Source organism: Chamaea fasciata, unplaced genomic scaffold (assembly GCF_029207755.1).
Source record: "Chamaea fasciata isolate MVZ Bird 193981 ecotype frontalis unplaced genomic scaffold, bChaFas1.0.hap1 SCAF_45, whole genome shotgun sequence".
In the NCBI taxonomy this organism is placed as follows: domain Eukaryota; kingdom Metazoa; phylum Chordata; class Aves; order Passeriformes; family Sylviidae; genus Chamaea; species Chamaea fasciata.
In genome coordinates this window covers 403,651-425,206 of record NW_027094130.1, presented here as the reverse complement: position 1 = coordinate 425,206, position 21,556 = coordinate 403,651, and the positions used below count along the sequence as shown (strand labels likewise).

The following is a 21,556-nucleotide window of genomic DNA, read 5'->3' as shown; positions in this document are numbered from 1 at the left end:
AGTACTTAACACCATTTGCTGCTACCAGTGAGAACTGCGTACCAGATCGAAGGGCATGAGTGTAACCAATTCCAATGAGGCTGGCATTGTTCACTTTAGCCTATAGGAAAAAAAATCACAGTATTTATAAACTGTGTAAGTATTCATACAGAAGTATCCCAGTCCCCTGAGAAGGTGGCCTATGCATTAACACTCTTGAGCTACTTGGAGACCAACCTCTCTTAGAAGCATGTTCCAGTCTTTTCCTTTTCTCAGGAGTTTTCAGCTTAAGCAAATGGTGCAAATTCTGCCTTCACAGAATGCCATGCTGTTTTTCACTGCCTCCTCTATTATGTCTTTATATCTTTTAAAGAGCTACTTACTGCAGTCCCTCAGAGCCTGTCTTGTTCACATCACTCAGGAGTGATTTTCTTTTTTCTTCTAATGAGCAAGAAATACATGAATATGCAATCCCCTTTTTGCATTACTAAGTTTTGAGCTCTTAACAACAGTATTTCTCATTTTCAATTTTGGTTCAGTGGTCCTGGAACTAATTGTTGTTTTGAAACATAAATGCTTGCTACTTCAGTTCTTGGTATTAAAACACACACGTCAGCTAACTTTCAACGGTTAACTTACTGTTAGGAGAAGGCTGTAAGCTCAGGTAAACTTCCACCATTGTAATTATAATATGATTTTACATTATGGATTTAAGAATTCAAAGGACACTTTCATTGTCTTTTAAAAGACATTTTTCAGCACAGTAGCATGCTATTCCAAGCACACTAGTCAGACTATTTCACTATGGACAAAATTATATTTAAGATTTCTTTTCCTCCAGAAGTTCACAAGTACGATGTGTGAGGTCCCAATTTAAATTTGAACCACAACAGAAGCCACAGTTCGCAATCTACCATACTTCCTCAGTAACTAGTTCAGGCAACTGCTTCATTACAAATTTTCAGTATTTAGGGGAGCTTGAAATACTCATTTCTGTAACAAAATTCTTACCACAACGGAAGTCTTCTCATCCATTTGGTACTTTCCAGCAATACCAAAACGTGTGTTGTTACTGCCAGCAGTCCATGCAAGATTGACTGATGTCTCAACCTTATTAGTAACCTTCTGATAAACAGACCCACCAAACTCAGTGCCGTCATTCCTGTTTGTAATAGATGCAAGTGTGTCAGGGCTTGCTTTGTTTAGTAACTCTTTAGATTAACCCTTCCCCACAATGATTTGACATTATCTCCTAAAATGAACCAAGAGATCCAATACTTCCCTGAACCCAGGCTCACTACTTCCTAGCTGGAGCTGGCAGACTCCTGCTCCTATGTTTTTTTGCACAAAACATGTTTTGCTTGCAGAACGGAACAAGACTTGCCAGAGACCTACAGTTTAAGGTTCTGACAAAAAAAACCAAACCAAGCAAACCAAAACCAAAACCAACCCACCCAGATAACCTGGTTGCTTGTCTCAAGTAAGCCAGTGTGCAGTAACACATAAAGGAGACTTCAGTTATGAGAATAAGACTGAAAACAATGTTGTTGAGTTATAATCGTTTAAATACACCATCTTCAAAGCGTCTCAGGCCACCTGAATGCCAAGATTAGGGCTACGCAGCGATGACAGCTGGAAACAAACACAATGCCACGCATGCCTTTCTCCTTCATCTTGGGCATTTCTGAGGGAGAAAGTTTCTGTGTGGAGAGTGTGATTGATAACTGGCTAGCTGCAAAAGGTCACGTAGACATGAGAGAGCTTTGCTGAGCACACAGGCACTCTCATGAGAACCAGCAAGGCAGCAAGCTTCGCATGTCCTTGAGCACAGCTGGGATACGATAACAAGACCTTGTAGCTGAAAGATATGAGGGAGAAGCACGGTAAAACAAAAACTTACTCAAACTGTGTAACCACAAAGAAATGTAGAAAGAGGCGTAGCTGACTTTTAGTCTGAGCACCAATCCTGAGCTTAACTTTTGCAATATGCGTGAGCTTATTAGTGTTATTATAAAAGCATTGTATGAATTATCAATAAATGAGATTTGCCGATCACTCATATTGAGTGCTATATTTCTCCCGCCGCAGATTTCCCACAAGAACAGACTTTCCAGTTCTTAAAATCTTCTTAGTAGGAGGTGTGATGGTGCACTTTGACTAAATTGTGGTCAATTCTGTCTCCTAATAGCTGGCATCTTCAGATTCTACTGGCGGTGTTGGGAATATCTTTTCAAGAGTTGAGAAGGAAAGTGTCTTTTAAGGATTCTGATCTTCCAGTGTGATGCGTAGATACCAGTCAACATGTAGACTGATGACAGGCACAGACAGTATTCTTGGCAATTGCTTAGAAAATAAACAAAACATCAGGCAGTAGAATAATCCTGTCAACAAGGAGGATAACAGTAACTTTTCCAAGGGACAAATGTCAATGTCACTTTCAGTTACATTGCAGGAAAAAATGGTAAAAGAAATGGGTGTGACCCAGAATTCCCACAGCCAAGAGGATATGTGAGTACCAGTTTGGCTGAAATGACTGTTGCTTGTCATTCCCCAGTGACAGTTTGGGGAAGTCATCACAGGCTCTTTTAATTGATGAATACTGATGTGTATAAGTCAGGTGTCGGTATATGTATTTTCACATCCTTTTTTTTGCTTTTTCCATGGTGCAGCAGGTAATCTCAGAACAGCAGTGGCTGTGCTGAAGCAATATAAATAGTAATCTCTGATTTTTTCCAATGATGTTTGATTGCCAAGTGATATCCTCAGCAAAGTTGGTCAGACCCTCTCAGTCCTACTCCTTGTAGCTTCTGAGTACTGAGATTGTAGAAGGCCTTACTGAAGCTGACAGAAGTAATTTTCATTGCCTTCAGTGACTTTTCAATTGGGCTGAAAGTGCTGGTTGGTCTCAAAAATACTTTGTGAGCTTTGATCTAATGAGTGGAGACCAGTGGTAAATCAAAATGGAAGGAAGAGCTTTGTGGGCAAAATGCAGTACAGGTTAATTTGCTTTTTCAAATTCTAACTTATTTAAATTTTACATCAGAAGTTGTGGAGGTCTAAATCCCTACTACCACCTTAAGGTATCTCTGCCTCATCATTGCTTAAGACACTGACTGAATGCACATAGTTTAATTTAAAGTTGATTGCATTTAACAACAGAATTTTTTAAAGCCTTTAGTCGTGTAATAATGGTAGATAGCGCTTCATTTAGTCAAGAATGACCCGATACAGTTATCTATCATTTACATTAGCAATGTTGAACCGACAGTAAATTCAATTAATTCTTCAATTTTATGCTCTTAATATTTAAAAACCTGAATCCACTTTAAAATCAATTTGCATTATTTTGAGGATGGGATTCTTAATGTTAAGCTCCTATTAAATCCGCATTTTCTCTACTGTAGGGTTGCTTTGAAGTTTTTTGTCATGTTTTTGTGGAATGTTGGTCTTAAGCAGTTTTTGTGGGTTTGTCTGTGACTTAGGGAGCTCTCTATTGGATACTGATCTATGCAGTTGAAATAGAACACTGGAAAAACATGATTTATAACAAGTGTTCTCATAGCAGACCAGGAGGTTGGGTTGATATTTCTTCTTCTTCCATCAAGGAACACCCGTGGCTGTGGGCTATAATTTATAACAACAGTGCTGCTTTGACCGCTTTTGGTTACTGTGGGCTTGTTTTCAGGAATGATGAGTATGTAGTTATCCCATCTTGAAAGAAATACATAGCACATGTGTTTATTTGGATTAATTAGTATGGTTTTATATCACAGTTGGTAGAAAGCTGGAAGAAAAGCCCAAGAGTAAAGGAATAAAGGAGGCAAACCAAACAACTGAGGGTTGTGACTGTGGTTAAAGTCCCTTATGAATTCTGAGTGCTCCAGCAGCGGTTTTCTGTGAGTCACTCTTTGAAGCTGCCTCATCATTTTGTTATATATATTCCAATATATGTCAGTCCTGTCAGACCCTAGAGAGAACACTTGCAGTGAGTAACTTCAGGTCTGAGTGCCACAACCAGGCTGCTGAGAAAGCTGGCCCAGCCTTTTTTGTTCTTGGTGTTTCTGATGGTTTGAGCTGCAAGTTCACTCAGTTGAGCTGCTCTGTGCTCCAGCTCTGTTTCTTTAGTGATGCTGCAATACTTGCTGCACGGCAACTCAATTGGAAAACAAAGAAATTAATGATACAGACAGAAGATCTGTTCCCAAAGCAGGGTGAAATTCTGGTGGAAGGGCTTCTGCTGCTTGAATTTTAAACACTGTGCTGTGAAACCTCTCACGTCATCTGTGGGTTAGTGGTTGTATCACCTGGGATAGTCCATCCAGGCCCTGTTGATGCAAACGTGCTTTTCACTGGTGCTGCTCCCTATTTTGGAGAATATCTGAAAATAAGGTATGAGCAAGTACTGAAAATTTCAATTTTTGCTCCTATTTACCCACTTGCCTGCTGTTTTAATTTTGAAGTAGGGTGTCAGATAGAATCTGTCTAATGGCAGCGGTGTAAAAAGCATGCCTTCAGTTCCAAACTGAAACCCCTTTCAGTCAGCAGATGTCCCAGCTCAAGGAAAATGGGTTGCAAGCCCAAAACATTCACTTTCCCTGCCTCATTTCTAATGGTCTTACCAAGGAAATAGCCAGACTTGGATTGTGCTTACTCTTTGCAATGAAGAAGTTGTTAATGCTGCGTTTTCATGCTCCCATCGTCGTTGTACTCCAAATGTCTGTTCTGTGGAATGGGCAGGATTAGGCTGTTTAAGACAAAGCCACTCCACATTTACAGTGCCTGTAAGGTCCATAGTAAGAGCCCTAAATAGAAGTATCATTTTCAAGATGCCTTCTATTTTACAAGCAGCCAAACAGAAAATGAAACCCTGGGTTGAATTGTAGTCTTCCTGAAGGAAGTGTCAAAGCCTAACAAGGGAGCTTGACCCAACTTTGTACTTGTTGTTGAGTGAAATAAACTTTAATTCTTAATGAATCCAAACACTGTTAATGAATCCAATACTACTACTTTACTGAAAAAAGCTGTAATTACTGGACAATCCCCTGATTTTCAGCTGCTGTAAATCACTCTATCTTCACAGAATGGAGAGGGGCACTTCATTTAACAACACTGAAGAATTAAGACAGGGAAATGGCATAAAAATCAGAAAGGATCTTAGAATCAGGGGAAACAGAGTAATGAAAAACATATAAAGTTGGGCGTTGCTTCTGTGAAAAGACAAGTTGTACATCCATGTACATGTAGCTGCATTAAGGAAAAGCATTAGTATTCTAGCCGAATGATGTCATGGGAAAACCGTTTTGTTTTTTTTAAGCATGCAAAACTTCTGTCAGTTGAAAGGGGATAAGAACAGCATATTAATCAATTTGCCTCCTTACCTGTTGTTTTGTGAAGTAGTTAGGATTGCTGGCATTTGCCATCTGGAATTTTATGCCAGTGGCAGATCCCTGACTGTGATGGTAGAAGGGTAAGGACCTCATCCAAATGCATCAACAGGAATAGTGTCTCACTGTGAAACTGCCAAGTATTTCAGACCGGTGCCTAATAATGCAAAACCTTGTTGTAAATATGTGTGAAGTGTAATTTATCTAATGTAATTATGAGATGTTTAGAGCCAGTCATTTGAAATAGACTCCACTTCTCTGTTAACTTTTGACATTGGAAAGACTGTAATCATGTTGCAGACCATCAGCCCTTGGATTAAAATTTCAACCTACAGTGAGCTTCAAACTGCTTTGCATTTACCCTTAGAAGAAAAGGGAGGTTGAATAATTTTTGTTACGTTGATTTATCTTAGGAAAATGGGTGTCAAGGTTCTGAATTACAGTAATTATTGTAAGCATGTAAAATATTATCAACTACAAGATAGATCTGATGTGGTGTGGATGGATTAGTGCACATGCTAAGACCAATTTGAGAACATTTCAAGTTTTGCTACGTTTGCGAGGGCTAGTTACATCCACTTAAAATACAGATTGGCTCTAAAATGGCAGTGGTTTGCAGGTCCAAAGTGTTAGGACTTTGGTTAAAGCAAAAGGAACAAAATAATTCTTTTCTTTTAGCTTGTCATGCAGTTTGTGCTAAGGCTTTCAGTAGTACTTTATTGTGACAGCTCATTTTCCTTTTCATTTGATGCCCTCATATACACCTTGTCACTCTATTAAACTAGAAAGATTTAGTTTCTTAAAGAGCCTTCAATGAAGCTGTTATAAAGCCTTTTCTCAAAACAACAAATATGGAGCCTGAACACATGAGATTACATTGTTTTAGTTTATGTTGCTTTTTTGAGGAAATAAAAACAGGAGAGAGCAAGAGTTTATTGCTTAATAAGTATCAGCTATTATCATCAAAAGGGTTCATAATTTTGAGTTTCATTTTTATTTTGACCAGAACACTTTTAGATAATAAATGTTGCAATTGAATCTTGTTTTTTTTAGGAAGTTGTTAAAACAAGCTAAATGCTTTCCATTTATGGATAACAAACTGATGCTCTAAGTTTAGGAATTACTGTGCCAAAATTTGAGTATTTCTTTGATTTCCTTGTAACCCATAAAACTGACTGTTTCTGGTTATTCTGGGACCTTTGAACTAGGGGTCTTACCTCAGGTGGGATGTCAAAAGAATATATAGATTGTGATGCTGTTTTCTCTCCATTACTAGGAGCAGTTTTTGATCCGGGCAAGTTGTGATTCAGACAATGCCGCTAGATTTCTACTTGAGAATCTGCCTTTTGTGGCCTGTTTTATGGGTATTTTCACTTTTTTCATTGCAAGTTTTTAGGATTTTCTAAGTGTGTGTTTATAAAAAAGCAGCACCCAAATTAATTGCATCTTATCAGTACGTAAGAACTACTTTATGGCATTTTAACCTGAAAACGCTATGATAGCGTGTGTGGAAATGGAATTTAACTCACTTGGCGGACTTGAAATATATCCCTAAGCAGTAATTGCAATATCTTTTCAAATTCTCGAGCAGGAAACCAGCCTTTTTCTATATGGCATTTTTATGAACTGTTTTAAGGACTGTTTACTGGAAAGCTGCCTAATCACTGCATTTCCTGGGTAATGACTGAAATATGTGTGCTGAATTAGTAGCAGGAAGATGCTCAACTACTCTGGCAGGGAACAGTTGATACTGCTTTTGCTAATGCATGTAAATCACAGGAAAAATTCTGAATATGGAGAAAATTTTTATCAATAGCCCCATTTAATTGTATCCTTCATTTGAACGGTGCCTTGCTTCTGCGATTTTTAAGGAAATTATTGAGACTGTTTCTTAAGTGGTAGAAGTAATAATTAAAACCCGTCCATTAAAGCATTTGGGAATACATTTAATTGATAGAAAGATTAGGTATATCAGGGGAAAAATCCACTTTGCTGGCATTCTTCTGGTTTTGGGTCTTGGCAAAGGAACTAAAATGGGTTAAGAGGAAATTGCTTGTTCCACAGTGTGCTGTGTGTGGCTTCCTGGGGATTTTACCTTTACGGTGAGTGTTCCTCTGAACACAATGAAGCTGCAGGCGTGTGCTAAATCCAGTTAAGGAGATTTCCAGTCTAGTCTTTTGGCTCTGGAAGAGTCCCTGACTGTGCACCTGGGACATAGGATTGTCCAAAAGTGTCCCCATTGCACATTGCGAGGAATCCTGGTCTTCATTCTGCTGGTTTAGTTTGATGTTTCCATATTCTTCTAAAAAAGAATCATTGCTTTCTGTTCAGTGCCTGCATTCACAGCTGTCTGGTTTTTACCTTTTCTTCAGCTGCCTCTTCTCCACACAAGTGCCCTTGTCTACTTAACTCTTTCTTTTATGGCAGCTGTTCAATAGCTGGAGTTAAGCTTCTTGCCCTACTCTGAATTTCCAATTTCCCGTTTGAGGATGAGGCAATCACCGCTGACTTCCCAGAGGGCACTCCTTCGCTTAGTTATCCAGCTCTTAGCAGCTTTGAAAGGGACAGAGAAATGGAAGGGAATAGCTTTGGTTCATAAATATTTTTGCATTAATAATAATTAAAGTTAAGATCAATGATTGTAGTACAGATGACTACCAATAGTGCTTTATAGCCCCTTTGGGAACTGAAATTGTGTGAAATAATTCAAAACAGCCTCCCTCGAATGGTTATTCTGTGAGCAGCAGTAGGTCTGTTTTAAGGCTGGCGTGGTGTCAGGAGGTCTCTGGGCATGCCAGGAGTTTCAGGTTGCTCACTTTTCTGTTATTTTTGCCCGTCTCCAAGTGTTTCCATTCTACATTCGGTCTTCCTGAAAATATTAGTGTGTCTTCCTTCATTTGGACATTGCAAAGCATGACTGCTTTTGTGGAGGACTTTTCACCCTTTCCCGGTCTTGTGCCTTTTGTTTCTTTTGGATGTAAATCCAAGCAAGCTGCCAAACTTTTATATCTTATTGGGATTTAGCAGTGGTGTCAGCGAGTACAAAAAAGAGTTAAACATGTTTTATTGTTATCAAAAGCATTTCCAGGAGTGGGAATGAGGGATAGGAATCCAGGGCACAGGGATGGTGGATCCCTGTTTATCTCTGTAGTATTTTAGAGTGTGTTTCAGTGTATCCCTGAACCTCTTTTGCAAATATTGTTAAAAAGGCAGTGCTTCCCAAAGCAAGAAATGAACCCAGGAAAAAAAAAATCTTGCAGTCTTATCACAGCATGCTTTTTCTTTCTTATAAAACCAACATAATCAAAATAAAAACCAACCAAACCAAAACCAAAAACCTCAAAAACTAACCAAGCAAAAAACCCCCCCCAAGCCCCCAAAAAACTAAAAAAAAAAACCCCAAGCTTCTATCCAGTAAATAAGACTTAAGTTTTAAGATTTATAACTACAGAAGGTGTCTTGATCACAGCTGAAAGAGGTTTGTAGTTATGCACGGCAGGCCTGTGAATTCCTTAGCAAACCTATGATTTTCTTCTTTTCTGAAGTATGTCTGTGAAATGTTTTGGAGTTTTGTATTGGAAAATATTTTTCTGCAACACACATTTTAGTGGGAATAAATAAAAATGCCAACTAGTATAAAGATGGAATCATGTCTTTAGGAATTTATACTAGAATAATCTTGAATCTAGAGGAAACTTGAATGTGGGGAGGAGAGTGGAGGTATTGAAAACCTGAGAGGGTTTTTGCTCGCACCAGTTGTGTTTTCATGCTGTTTACTTGGGCTAATATAGTTCATGCTGCACTGCAAAACTTTTAGGTGCCTTCAGCATGTTGAATAAGAAGCTGTAGTTTTATAAAATAGCATTTATTTTGTTGTGGATGGGCTGCTTTATCACCTACATACAAGGACTCGCAATCACATCCGTTGTATCTCATGTTAAACAAGGATTTAGGAGAACTCCATGGAGTTCAATGAGCCCATTTCTAGCTGTGTTGACAGCAGATTTCTGCCCAGATGCCGGATAAGCATACTTGGTATTTTGAAAAGTTTTTCCAGGCTCCAGCTCTTTTGAAGCAGGCACTTAATGAGCTTCTGTGTATTTAGCAACCTTCATCAGATGCCTTTACATCAACTTGTGCAGGCTGCCTTTGGGCTCGTATGAAAAATCAGACGTACGTTCTAAAATGTGAGAATGCTTTTTTTCTCTGTGAATGTTTGAGGGATCTCGTGCTCTTTTTCCACAATTTAGTCGTTCAAGCCTGAGGTGCTCTGGTCCCAGGGAAGATCGATAGGATGTTGCCATTACGGCCGTGTCTGTCAATCACAGCCAGATTCAGGCGGTCAGGTAGGATTGTAAATTTGTGCCAACCAGTCACAGATGTTCCAGCTGTGCAGACATGTGGCACTATTTATTCTACTCTTTTTTCATAAAGGCCACAGGGGGGAAAACATTGTCGCTACCCAGAGACTGCAGCCGTTCTCCTGAAAGCACCTTTCAATCTTCCTCTCCACGCAGGGATGATGGCATTAGGTCCTTTTAGCCCTCACATGTTTGTTTCAAACTCCCACAGCTCACAGAATTAATTTCTGTTGGGAACACAATGTGATGATGAGGCAGGTTATTCTGGCTGGGCTTTTCCTTTATCTGCTATACAAAGCAACTGATTCACTTTCTATTAATTACCACCAGCTATGGGGACTGCCTGGTGTTTTTCCTTTGGACTTTCAGCCTTTTGAGCTCGTTCTCAGGTTTACTGTTTGGAAAAGCAGAGATGACAGGAGCGGGAAGGAAGGATACAGGAGAAAGAGGCTGACTTACCCAAACCTTAAAGCACATCTCAGCTGGGAATGGTTATTGTGTGTGGAGCACTATATTTTACTTATATGCAGCACAATGTTACTTGTCTCAACTTCCCTCCTCCCCCAACCCTATGAAAGGAAATTCTAAAAAATTGCTTTTTAACTAATTATAAGAAATCCAATAACACTAGCAGCTTATTTCTTTCTGACTAAATGTAATGACATTGGAGCATTGCTTCATCAGGAGAATGACCTAATACAATAGCTCATTGAACCATGAAAGATTCATTAAAACTACCTTGCAAGGGGATTTTTTGGGCAATGTTTTATGTGGTGGACTTTTTTTCTTTTAAAAATAACTCCCAAGTCTAAAGCAGTTACTGCATGTAGTTGTAATCAATTTTGTAACACTAGGCAACAGAACTGGTTTTAGTTACCTCTTATGTTCTAAAGATGTTACAGAAAAATCCTCACAGCTGAGCTGCACTTCATTTGTTGGAGGCTGAGGTTTGCAGCCAGGTGACTTTGCAAAATACCCAGATGTTACACACTGGGATTTTGCACAAAACTTCAGGAGTTGGTGATAATTTTCAAACTGCCAGAAAATTTCCATTTCCTGCTGACCTAAATGAAAGAATCTATCCCTTCCCTGAGATGTGAGTGGCAATGTGTCTGTACAGCTTTTAGAGTTGGCTTCTCACAAAGGGTACATGATGCCCATTTGCCCCTCAGCTTTGTATCTATTACTAAATGATGCATTTTAAACTGTTCTTTGTATCCATGATAACTGTGGGTTCTGAAGCAGTAGAGACTTTAATACACTAAGCTTGAGGTATAAAAATGAGGCATCTGTCAGAAAAAAATATGGACTGACTTACAACCTCTATAATTAAGGTGTCAGGAAATCTCAAGCTGTTAAAATCTATTTTGAGCTACCCTAAAACATTACATCCAACAAGACAATATCCAATAACAGTAAGAGAAGGGGCAGAAGGTAAGATGATGGTTTGCAAATGCATAAAAAAAGGAACTAAAAAACTAGATATGGAATTCTAGAGTTCAGTTCAATTGATGTAACTGTCTCCATCATCCTTTCTGCTGCCAGTAGGAAAATGTCCAGAGCATGTGTTTAAGCAACACGCACTAAAGCCTGTGGGCATGTTTGACTCTTTCTGGCAGTGTGCACAAACCCAGGCTGCTTCCACAGGTGAGAGAGGTAAATGCTCTTTCCTCCTGAGATACATCTGAAAAAATCCTAAAAGGAGCACCTTGTAATCTGGGGAAAAACCAAAAGGTTTCTCTTTCTACTGAAATCTTGGAGTGAAATAAAAGGAACCTGCAGAAATCAGCCTCTCTCTTTCTTTACACTGAGTTACTGAGCCCTGCGCCTCTCAGGGTCGTTCACCTGCTGCCCCAAAGCGTTTCCTAGGTGTTCAAACAACAACAACAACATTAAAATAGGAACTAACACTCAAATAACAGCAGATCCCTGCTTTGGCAGGCTTTTCCCTCAGGGCAAACCATCTTTTGCCGCTTTTCTTTTGCAGCGCAGAAGAGCAGGAGAGGCTCAGGAGACAGAAGGACGATGATTTGGCCAAATTGCTGCCAAAAGCTGATGCCTTTAGTTTAAGGAATAAATACCTGTCCAAACTTGGAACTCAGGTATCACTGATTAAAAACCAGAATGCTGAGGGGTTTATTTAAAGGATTTGGCGGTTTTTACCAGCCAGCAACTCCACCTCTGAGTGAAATCCCTGGGATTTGTTCTCAGGAAGAAACCTCCCAGTAATGAAAAATCTAATGAAGAGAAAGGATTCGAAGGTTAGCCCATTTCAGAAGCTGAGGAATGTCTTGAACTTTATTTTTTTGCAGCTCCCAGCTCATTACTCCTCCTGTTTCTCAATCCTGGCCCACAGAAGTGTGTTGAAATAGCAGCTTGGCCCTGTGGAGAAGCAGGAATCCACTGAATTTCCTGGGACGCAGAGCCCAGCGCCAGCAGATGCTCCGTGCTTTGCTGCAAGCCTAGATCCTAGATTTCCAATATTGCCTAAAAACTCCTCCTTCCTGGACAATCCAGAGGATCCTGATGGGGGATTGTGGCTCTGGTGGAACCTCTGAGTACCTGCTCCAGCCTCTTGGCTCGAATTACTCCGTGAGTAGCTGAGTCAGGGGCCAGGGGTTGCTCTCTGGCTGTGAAATGGGAAAATTCCATCAGGAAAGTGCTGGGATGAGCCTGGAGGGAGGTGGGGCTTCTCCAGCCTCTCCTTCTTGGACACCTTCCTTGCTCTGCTTCGTTTTTCTGAGGGAGGAAAAGGTGAGGAGAAGCTCCCCAGGGAATATTGCAGAGGAATCTCCAGTTCCAGAAGTACAAAAAGTGCCCAGCCTCAGGAATTTATCCCAGCTCAGGAAAAGCACTAACCTCTCCAAGCCTGAACAATGTGAAAACCGATTTATTTCTTAAGACTTAGTGACTAAAACCAATAAAAAGAGTTAATGCAAGGACTGGATTTTGCTTCCAGAGGGAAAAGCCTTGAATTCTATGCTGGAACTCATCATTTTCCCATCATTTCAGTGGGAAGCTCCTTGCTGAACAGGGACTTCCCAGGGCTCCTGCAGAGTGCGCTTTGCTTTGCTTTCATTCCTCCTGGAGGTAATTGGATCAATTATCTCTGACCCGAGCTGAGCTTGCTGTAAAGGGGCAGGAGGTTTGTGGAGCCCCAGGAATGGGGAACATTCCTGGGATACTCCAGGAAATGTTCCTGGGATGGCTCCAGGGAATCCTGGTGTGCCACAAAAAGCTCAGGAGCCTTTGACGTTTGTTTGGCTGCAGGGAGAGGAGTCCGTTAGAATCAAAAAGCTGCATTTGATGTAGAATATCCTGAATTTCATCGTTTCAATCTAAGCAGAACTCCCAGTCTTAAAGCTTGGTTTTAAAAGAGATTTTTGTGCAGTGGAGATTTCTTTGACGTGCCTGGAAAATTCTCATCTTCCCGAGGGACATTTTGGGTGAAAGTTCTGGATTCTGGAGGACAATGAGGGGACCCAAAGGAGCAGTTTGGGAGCTCCCTGTCCCCCTGAGCTGTCCTGGTCCTTTCTGGGCTCCTCGGGACCAGCTCTGAGGCTTTGATTGGACGCTTTCCTTGTGAATTTGGGGTGTTTTTTAAAGAAAACCTTTCGTTGGACACTGTCACCCGTGCTTTTTGGTTGTTGAGGGTTCTGGTGTTGCCTTCGGAGGCTTTGGGAAGGGAACTTTATCCCAAGAAATCCTCCCTTTTCCAGGGACCTCTCACTAGAGGTCAGCACTGCCACGCTGCCGGCTCGGGAATGTTGGATGGTTGGGATTAAAACCACCGAGGCTGCAACTGCTGGGGCTTGTTTGGGTGCCTGATGTGCACCAGCCTTGGTCCTGGCACGAGGTGTCCATCCTGGGGTGTCCATCCCTGGCAGTGTCCAAGGCCGGGCTGGACATTGGGGTTTGGAGCACCCTGGTGTGGTGGAAGGTGATTTTGAAGGTCCTTCCAGCCCAAACCAGTCTGTGATCCCATGGAACCGAGTCCAGTCTTTGGGAAAAGCACCTCAGTGCCTTCAATCAGCTTCTCTTTGAATGTTTATTAATGGAAGGCAAAGCAAAGGGATGAGCTGGGAGGGAAAAAAGGGGAGGGGCATGGTCTGAGGGGTGAAGACATGGAGCTGTCAAAAGGGAGGAAGGGTGGAGGGAAAAGGGACGGACGGTGTAGCAAGGCAGGGAGAGGGTTGAAGGCACGGGAGCTTCCCACAGGCATCAGCTGCGTCAATCATCAGCTGTGCCTGGAGCTCCGGCTCCCCCGTCTCCAGGCGGTCTCATCTTCTGTGGCCCCTGAAGGTCTTCTAAGGCCACCGGTTCTTCTGAGCTAGCAGATGACTGCAATTCTGCAACTCGCTCCTCGAACATCAGCTGGACAAAGAGGCTTATCCGAGAGGGGCTGTCGTCTCTCAGGGCCTGAAGAGCTGGAAGAGACAGGCACAGAGCCCCGGTCAGAGCCCGGATGTGCGGGAGTCCAAGGAGACCCTCCTGCCAAGGGCCATCCGAGCCAGCTCCTGCCGTGGCCGCCACAAGAGAGGAGAGAGAGGCCAACGGGATTCGCCGCAAGGTGCTAAACACGAATCGCCCCGCCCGCGTCCCCGAAATCTCTCCGTGTTCTGCGCACGCCAGCCCTTGTCCGCACAGGGAGCCAGGCCCTCCGCAGGCAGGACAGGGATTGCAGCCCCCTGCGCGAGCATTGCGGCTCCCCCCGGCAGCCCCGCTGAGAGCCCGCTGCCCTCACTCACCCTCGCTGAGGGCCTGGAGCTCTTCCTTCTGCCTCCTCAGGCGCACCCCGGCGATCCCTGGGAACACAGAGCCTGTCAGGGCCCCAGCGGCACGGCGCCCTGCCAGCGGCGCTGCCAGCCCTGTGGCCACACGGCCTCCTGCCCCGGCAGGGCTCGGCCCGGGCCCTTGCCGCATCCTGCCGCCCCAGGGCACGGCCGCAGAGGGCGGCAGCAGCCCCGAGGGCAGGCGCGGCTCCACGGCGCCGGGCGCGGATGCCGCTGCCGGGACGGGGGCTGGGGCTGGGGCTGGGGCTGGGAGGGAGCCCGGGCTCGTGGCTCACCGATGAGCTTGATGGCCGCCTCTCGCAGGGGCTCCTGTGGGTGCTCCAGGTAGGGCAGGGCCAGGCGCAGGTGTTCGGCCGCTCGGCTCCTGTCGTCTGCCAGCTGGAGAGAACGGCAGGAGGGAGGGAAGGGTTGGCGCGGGCTCAGCCCCTCGGCCGGGCGCTCCCGGCGCCCAGCCCCGGCCTGCGCTGCCCGCACAGCCCCGAGGCCCGGCCAGCGGGCGCCGGGCTCCGGAGGGGGCGGAGGGCCGGGTGCTGCCCGGGGAGCCGCGGTGCCGCCCTGCCCCGCGGCCCCGCTGGGCCGGCGCTCCGTCGGCGCCCGACTCGGGGCACAGGAGCCTGGAGAAGAGCCCGCGCGGCCCCACGGAAGGGAGCGGCGTGTGGGGCGCAGGCCGGAGCCCCTGCGTGCGGCGCTGGGCAGGGGCCACGGCTGCCAGCCCCGCACACCGAGCCCCGCCGTCAGGGGGCTTCTCCAGAGGCCGTCCTTACCACGCACTCGGCGAACTTGAACAGCTTCTCCGTCTTCAGCACGTGCTCGAGGTCGCTCCTCTTCAGGAAGCCGGCCGCACAATGCAGCGTTTCCCGAGAGGCCTGGGGAGCAGCAGAGACGGGAGCTGGCAGCGCAGCCCAGCCCAGGGCACGGGCCCTGCGTCCCTGCGCCAGGGCCAGCAGGAGGCTGCGAGCCGGGAGAGGTGCCTGGGCAGGAGGCAGCCGAGCCCCCTGTCAGGGATGCACCGGCATCACACAACACCTCACCTTGGCCACGCGCTCGTTCACCTCGTGGCAGTGCAAGTAGAGTGGGAGCAGGCTCTGGCTCACAACTGTGTTCAGTGGCTCTTTGCCCTCATCCGCTACCAAACCCATCACCTTTTGGAAAAGCTGAATGGAGAGCAGCTGCACCTGGCTGTTGTCCTGAAGGAAAGGAAGGAGAAGAGGCCTCAGCACCAATTTCCCCAGCCCAGCCGGGCAAAAGCCTAAAAATCCCCAGGGCACAAAGTTTCTGGGCAGCAGCTAATGCCCGTGGCACGCAGAGCCTTACATTTCCAAAGAGCCACAGGAGGAGGTCGGCTAGCTTCAGGGCAGTGGTCCTGCCGATCACGGAGTCTTTCCGCTGGCACACATTGGTGAGCGCAGAGAGGGACATGGCGACCACCTCTCCGTCGGCATCACCAAGCCGCTCCAGGAGGCTTGGAAGCAGGCTGCGTACACCTCCGGCCTGTATGGAACACAAGGCTGTGCTGGGAAGCCACCAACAGCTGCAGCGCCAACACCGCAATGGCTCTGCTAGCCCACCCTGCCGCTGCTGGGCCCAGAGGCCAAAGGCCTGTCCCGAAGCACTCGAGCAGCTGGAGCAGGAGGCAGGAGAGCTGGGAGCAGCTGCCTCAGCTCCTGAAGCCCAGCCAGCCCAAGGGGCTGCTTTCCCCAGCGCAGCTTCAGCCGCTGCCCCCTTCTCACCATCGAGGGCTCCTCGCTGAGCAGCACAAGGCCTTTGAGCGCCAGGTGACGTCTCTGCCTGCACGTGCCCCGCAGGTGCCTTGACATCTCCTCCAGGACACGGCCTGCGCATTCCCTCAGGTCCAGGTACTCGATGACCTGAAAGGCACAGGGCAGTGACAGGTGACCCGAACAGCAGGAGCCCAGAAGCGCACAGGGCTGGGCCCAGGCAGCAGCAGCAGCAGCAGCACAGGGCTCGGGCACCGGCCCAGGCAGCTGCAGCTACGAGAGGGCAGAGGGCTGAGAGGCAGCTGAGCGAGGCAGCGCTGGCTCACCTCCACCAGGAATGCCAGGGAGGGCAGATCCCAGCGTGGCTCCTCCCTGCTTAGTGGCTGGAGTAGGTAGAAGCCAATGCGGGAACAGGTGTGGCCCAAGTGACGGCGCATCTCCCTGTCAGGGGGAAAAAGGCAGCAAGAGCCTGAGGTGGGGGGGACAGTCTTCTCCCAGGAGGTCTAACTCACAGGTCCGGTCTTTCCCCAGTATCCCTGGAGGGGGATGTGGGCGCTTTGGGAGGCGGCCCCTTCTGGGCACCCTCCTCTGCCAGCCTTTTCCAGTTGGCTTGGCCGTCCCTCGGTGACGAGGCCCTCGAGGCCATGAGCACAAGGACTGTGTGGGGCACAGGGGACAAATGTGGGAGAGAAGGGGTTCTCACCTGGCCAGCAGACCCACGGCATAGTGCTGGGTGTCAGCACAGAGCAGCGTGTCCCAGCCACGCTTGCGCTCCATAGCCATCATCTCTGTGTTCCACCACATTTGGCTGAACAGAGCCTTCATGGCCTGCACTGCAAACCTGTGTGCAGAGCAAAACCCAGGTCACACGGCGAGCGCTGGCGCCGGCCACAAGGACATTGAAAAGACAGGAGGACTGGCACCTGTTGGGGTTGCTGGGAAGGCCGTGTTCCTCCTGGCACGCTCTCCAGAAGTTAGCAACTTCCACTGGCATCTCTTGTGTGGTGATGACAATGTGGAAGAGGAGAGCAACAAACAGACGGGCTGAATGAAGGAGCACTGCCCTGTGGCATTTGGGCACCTGGACAGTCAGCCACAGCCCCAGAGTTGCCTGCAAAAGAAGCAGCCCGAGACAGAGCTCAGTGCTAAGATGTCCGTGTGGCAGGGCCCGAGGGGAGACGCAGGGGGAGCGACGGGCCTGGAGCCCCCTGAGCCTGCCCTAAGCCAGTGCCTGAGGCAGGGAGAGGACGGAGAGCTGATGGAGAGGTGACCGGGGAGCGAGCAGAGGCCGGTTCCAGAAGCTCACCGCCAGGGCAAAAACGTCCTCGTCATCGCCATCGGAGGTGGTCGTTGTATGCAGAGGCCAATCCTCCATCACGCGGATGAGTGCTGGCAGCACCTTCTCCGCTGTCACAGCCGACGAGCCTATGGCTCTCCACATGCTTGCAGCAGCTCTGTGGGATTGGAGCTCTGTGTCAGGGCCGTCTCAGTCACAGTAGCATGCCCTGTGCAGCTGTGGAGGCCCAGGTGACAGAGCCCTGGTGCCCTGAGGGGCAGGGAGGGAGCATGGCAGCAGGCTGGTGGAACAGAGGGGCCCAAGGGTCCTGGACCGCTCCGCCTGTCTGGCAGAGCCCATTGGACAGGCTCTGCAGGGCAATGGGCCCTAAAGGCTGCTGAGCCCTGAGCTCTCAAGGCAGGTGGGCCCCATACCTGTCACACGTTGGGGCACAGCGCAGGAGGGTCAGCACAACGTCAGCAGGTTGCTCTTCAGCCAGCCTCAGAAAGTCCAAGCGCATCCTGGCATCCAAAGTGACACAGGTTGCCAGTCTCTGGTGAAGGTCCTTCACCATGGCTGGCACCTGGAGGAGACATGGGGAAGACCTGGAGCTCTGTCCAAGGGAGCAGCTTTCCCCAAGAAGTGCTTCCCCTCCCGCCACACTCTCCTGGCCTCCAAGACTCAGGGTCTCTTTTGTGTTGGTGTTTCTGAAGGCCACGGACTCAGTCACTGCCATGTCCGTATTTGCTGCGTCACTGATTGCAGCATCCAAGCGCTGAGCCAAATCTGGGCTGACACTGGGCTCTGCCTGGAGCTCAGTCAGCCTGCGGTCAGGCTCAGCTGTTGCACGGGTTCTGGTCATCCTAAGGCGAACGGGCACGAGCCTCCGGAACATCTGCAGGAGAGCAAAGGACAGGGAAGAGAGACGCGTTCCATGGAGTGCTCCAAGCGCGGAGCTCAGCCGAGCAGTGACAGCAGGCCCAGCCCAGGCGGGGATGGCTGCACGTACCTTCAGTGATCTGCGGAAGCGGCCACGGGTGGGCTTCTTCTCCTGTGTCTGCTCCATGGTTGCATCTGGCAAAGAGCGAGCGCAGCCAGAGCTGAGGGCTTGCAGGAGAGGCCAGAGAAGCCAGCCCTGCTCTCCCCAGGCAGGGACAGCCCCGGGATGCCCCAGGGGATGGAGCACAGCTGCTGCAGGGGCAGCCTCGGCCCCTCTTCCATCCTGTCAGTGGGCGGAATGGGAACGGGGATGGGATGGGGCCAAGCTGTCCGCAGTCATCGGCCTTGTGGCCCGGCTCTGCCACTCACCATCCTGCTGTGGCTGGAACTGCTCCAGCTCTTGAGGGGGTTGTGCTGGAGCATCTCCAGGGCTCGTATTTCTTCTCCTCCAGCAAACTGTGAAGAGGTCACGAAATCTGCCCGCCATGTCAGCGTCTGGCCTCGAGGGCACCTTCAGACAGATGTCGCTGAGGAAACCAGGGAAAACCCTGAGGCAACAAGTCGTGCAGTTGTGCCTTGAAGGCACCTGCGACAAAGAAGCCTCAGGAAGGCTGCAGGACAGCAAGTCCTGCACACTGGTCTTGAGGGCTCCTGCCACAATGACAGGAGACTCCTTGTGGTGCTTCAGGTCACCAGATCCTGTGGTCTGGCCGCGAGGGCACCGACCGCAGGGTTGGGAGATGCCTCGGGAAAGCTCCGAGTCACCAAGTCCCGCAGTCTGGCCGCGAGGTCAGCTGCAGGAGCAGCGCTTCGGAAAGGCTCCGGGTCGGGCACAAACGAGCGGGCTGTGTGGGAACTCCTCACAGCACCTCTCCGGCGCGTCCTGTCCCGTGGCGTGCTCCGAGCACTGTGGCGTGGCTGCGTTGTTGCCAGCACCTATGTCACCGCGTGTCACAAAGGCTCCTCGGACACCCTGTGCTGTTCCCTGCCACGGTGACCACGCTGCTGCACCGTGTCACAAAGGGCCCATGCACACCCTGCCACCTGCCCCGGCCCTGCCCCCGCTCCACCCAAAGTGGCCCAGGTCGGAAGGAACCCCTCGGCCCAAGTGTCTAAGAGAGCCCAACAGGACCCTGAATGATTTGATGGCTCGAGCCATCGGCAACCGCTGCCCTGCCCTGCGGGCTCAGGGCGGCAGAAGGAGCCCCCAGGGCTGCCGACGCAGCCGCAGCGGGAAGGGCACGGGGCCTGCCGCAGACGCTGGCACGGCCTCCCTTCTCTCAGCTGATAATTGTCTTCAACCAAAGTCAGACTTTCACTTCAAAGCCAGCTCAGTGCAGGCAAACCCTTGGGCAGCTAAGATCTCCAAAAGGCTGCTCAATCCAAAATGACCAATTCTTCTTTGACTTCTCTTTTTGGGTCACTGCTGATCCTCTCCTCCTCTTCCCCCTTCCACTCAGCTGAGTTGGCAAAGGCTGGATTAGCCACTTTATCCTTATGGATGAGCATGGCAACTTGTTTTGGTTTGGGAAGACAGGTATTTGCTAGGTAAAAGTTGGAGGGTTTTTTGGAATGGAGAGTGTAAACTTTTTTTTTGCTAAATTATAAATTTACAATTAGAGGTTTTTAGGCAAAGATTTGGGAAATAGGAATAGCAGTTTTTTATTAGTATGTATTACAAAGTAAACAAACAAACCCCCTTCAAATAACTACAGTATTAATAACAAAAGAAAAACAGTATTAAGAACTTTGAGGGCTTTGTTTTACAAAACTTAGGGCAGTTTGGTTTTGGTGTTCTTGCAGGATTTTTAGAGCAGCAAGCTGAAAGAGGGGAAAGTTTCGGGCTGGTAGCTGGGATGGCAGGGTGTCCCGGCAGCGCGGGGCTGCAGGGTCACTCTGCAGCAAGAGGAGCAGCGCTGAAGAAGCCGAAGGCGGGGCAGGGCTGGCTTAACTCCTGCGGGTGGCAGAGAAGGCTCCGGATTCCGGCTGAACTGGCCAGAGTAGATTTTTGAGGACTGGATTTTTTTTGGCTACAGTGAAACTTTTCCAGTTAGCAACAGTTTAGCCGGTTTTTTTCTTTTTTTTTTTTTTGAAGGTCCGGAGGGGGGGAAAAAAAAAAAAAAGGACAGCTTCTAGCTGCTTTAAGCTTTGTTTTTTACTTGCGTGGGGGTTTTTTGTTACTTTGTTTCTGTTTTTGTTTCAGCTAAGTATTTTGAAGTGTTTAACATTTGGTCTCTTTGGTAACTTATGGGGAAAAAATTCTTTAGAGAAAGAAGGAACAAACCTAACTCCCAACATTATCTACTTTGAATTTTTTTTTTATACTAACATATTATATTGAGTTTAAACTGTTAGAATATATATATATATTTATATATATATACATGCAAATATGGATACAGTCACATTGTCATGGGTAGTTTACTTTAAGACAAGGTTTTTTTAAGATATGCATTGGGTTTTTTTTTATTTTTTTGCATTATTTACCAGGTGCAACTTGGTTTCTGAGTGAAGACAATTTCACGGATGGGATTGTTTTTGCTGGAGGCAGGATTAATTTAAACAGGTTTTTTCAGTATACTTTTCATGTGTACTATTGGAACTTTATTTTTTGTTGTTGTTTGCACGGGCTTAGATTGGGCAGGATTTGCTCGGTTGGTGGAACTTTGAGTGTTTACTAGCTATGTGGCTTTTGCTAAATTAATACTTTAGGTTTTGAAAGTTTTTTTTACTTAGTGCTTTTAAGGTAGCTTTAAGCAGGTTATTGCACTGTTTAATTTTTTCGACTGCTGGTGCATGATAAGGAATATGGCATACTTACTTAATGCTGTGTTTTTTAGCTTAGGTGCTTATAAGACAATTTTTGAAATGGGTTTTATTGTTTGATTTGATTTTTTCAGGGGTGCGGTGTTTTCACAGGACTTGTTTTTTTAGGCTCAGGATGGTGTTTTGGACAGTAGCATGAGGCACAGGGTAGGTTTTTAACTATTTAGTGATGGCTTTTACTATGGTTAGTACATAGCGCCTGCCCTAGTGGGTTTGGGGAAGGGTGATGTAGTTAATTAGTTAGGTTTTTTTATATTTATATTTGGACTACTGCTTTCTA

At 47.2% G+C, this 21,556-nt stretch overlaps 1 long non-coding RNA gene across 1 annotated transcript in view; it reads left to right on the top strand.

The window, feature by feature from the left end:
- LOC136303965 (uncharacterized) overlaps positions 1-21,556 on the top strand; it is a 382,317-nt gene that overhangs the window by 24,679 nt on the left and 336,082 nt on the right. The window lies entirely within an intron of this gene.